Below are 2500 nucleotides of genomic sequence, written 5' to 3' on the forward strand. Positions count from 1 at the left end.
AATAATTTGACAGCCACCTTTTATTATTACACGTATATATATATATATGCAGTTCTATATACATTAAACATCATGATATAAATATGCATGATATACACTTTATATGGGAGATGGATGCATCAAAATAAAGTGAAAAACTAAATGTGATCATGGGAAGATTATTTAATAAGCCTTCTGTCAGGTGGCATCGCTCCTATCGCAGCAAACAGAGACACCTGACAGGTAAAAACACCCGGATTATCACGAGCTCTGCTGGTGACATAAACTCAGGTTTGAACAATAAAACTACTTAGTACACGGAACAGGAGATCATTTACAGATGCAGGATGTGGAAGACAACACGGGGTTAAATATCCAGCTGTGGAGGCAAATGTTGGAAAATTTTACACGCAGAATATTCTGAAATTGTTGTTTGAAAAATATCAGCATCTAACTTTGTTGGAGGAAAAACGTACATCTAAAGGAGGGGCACAACCTCTTTGTGTGTTATTGTAAAGTGTGTGTTATTGTAAAGTGTGTGTTATTGTAAAGTGTGTGTTATTTTAAAGTGTGTGTTATTGTAAAGTGTGTGTTATTGTAGTGTGTGTGTTATTGTAAAGTGTGTGTTATTGTAAAGTGTGTGTTATTGTAGTGTGTGTTATTGTAGTGTGTGTGTTATTGTAAAGTGTGTGTTAAGCTACTGTAATCTAATCATTGTGTAATTTGTCATGTTAAATACACACATTTTAAAGGTGGGCTTACTTTTTTATAACAAAGGTCTTTTAAATACACAAGTTTTTTTTGTAGAATTACAGTAAAAACTCAGAAACCTGGCATATATTGATTAATAATATTATATATTATATATTGATGATTAATAAAAAAGATTTAATAAAACAGAAGTAATTACAGCACTGATTTTCACATTATTTGTATGATAGCAGTGTTTGATATTTAAAGCTAAGGTCATTATTTTACATGAGGACATGTTGTACTTTAAACAGTAAATGACACAATATCATGTCAAATTAAAGCAAAAAGCATTTTAATAATAGAAGATTATTGTTATTTTACAAGATGTAATATTTTATTACAGTGTATGTGAGGACAGGGATGTAGATGGAGCAGTAAGCTGAAGCTTCATCTGATTTCTGAGTTCTTGTTTTGGTTCTTTAAATGCTGCTGCTGACCCGATCTGAACGTCTGTCTCAACCTACAGTCAATGTTCTCCTTCATGAGACTCAACGTGTCAGTAAGCAATCATCTCATCCACTGGGAATAACTCCAGCTGTGAGGATCTCATCCTGGGTCTGTTCTGGTCATGAAGACTATGTTCTGTGTGAACTCCAGAGCAGGAGAGAAAACTTCACTGTATGACTCCAAACCCTTCTGTTTCTCACATAAACTCTGTGACACTCGACATTCCTGAAGCCAGTGTCCAGTTCACTCAAGACCATCACTGCTGCCTCACACATGACCTTCACCTCACACATGACCTTCACCTCACACATGACCTTCACCTCACACATGACCTTCACCTCACACATGACCTTCACCTCACACATGGATTAATAAAATAACTTATAAAATATATGGTCATTAATCTGACATTAAACATTGACATTATTTACATTATTACCTGTTCAGTGTCACCCTAATGAGGATGAGGTTCCTCTCAATGTGAATTGTTAAAAGTGCTTTTATTAATTAATTAATTTATTTGTCTATATTTGTATATGTATATTTCATATGTATATTAAATGTGTACATACAGTTATACTGTGTATGTCATTCTGTTACACTGTGGAGCTTCTGGCACTAAAACTAATTCCTCGTGAAAACATTCCTGGGAATAAAGCTGATTCTGATTTATTTGTTTGTTTGTTTGTTTGTTTGTTTGTTTGTTTGTTTGTTTGTTTGTTTAGCTTAATAATCTATTTCTTAGTGCCTAGCTTTTATTTTTTATTTTCTCTCTTGTTCAGTAAAATGTAAATGTAAAATAAGATAAAAGTTAAATTTCTCCTTATTTTAGAGAATCATTTAAATGAATCGACTCACTTGAATCAAACTTCAAACTCTTACAAACATTTACATTACAATATTATTTTAGTGATTAGTCTTATTCTAAATTATATTTATTATTATTATTATTATTATTATTATTATTATTATTATTATTATTATTATTATTATTATTATTATCACTCACCTGATGGTTGTTTGTGCTCCTCAGCTTACACACTGACGATTTCCTTTAGTTTATTTGCTCTGAATAAAACACAGCCATCTCTCTCTCTCTCTCTCTCTCTCTCTCTCTCTCTCTCTCTCTCTTTGTCTCTCTCTCTCTCTCTCTTTGTCTCTCTCTCTCTCTCTCTCTCTCTCTCTCTCTCTCTCTCTCTCTCTCTCTCTCTCTCTCTCTCTCTTTAAGCTCTCTATGTGTGTCTGTCACTGCTTGTGTGAGTCTGTCTGTCAGTCACTGCCTTTCTCTTTGTGTGTGTGTGTGTGTGTGTGTGTGTGTGTG

At 33.5% G+C, this 2500-nt stretch overlaps 1 protein-coding gene across 1 annotated transcript in view; it reads right to left on the reverse strand.

The window, feature by feature from the left end:
• Nucleotides 1-2345, reverse strand: part of stxbp6l (syntaxin binding protein 6 (amisyn), like) — a 7284-nt gene extending 4939 nt beyond the window's left edge. Inside the window, exon 1 of the mRNA XM_027154918.2 lies at nt 2189-2345. The gene's annotated coding sequence lies outside the window, so the exon portion shown is untranslated. The remainder of the gene's footprint in view (nt 1-2188) is intronic.
• Between the last annotated feature and the right edge of the window lie 155 nt (nt 2346-2500).

This window comes from Tachysurus fulvidraco, chromosome 16, assembly GCF_022655615.1.
Source record: "Tachysurus fulvidraco isolate hzauxx_2018 chromosome 16, HZAU_PFXX_2.0, whole genome shotgun sequence".
NCBI classification, from domain to species: Eukaryota; Metazoa; Chordata; class Actinopteri; order Siluriformes; family Bagridae; genus Tachysurus; species Tachysurus fulvidraco.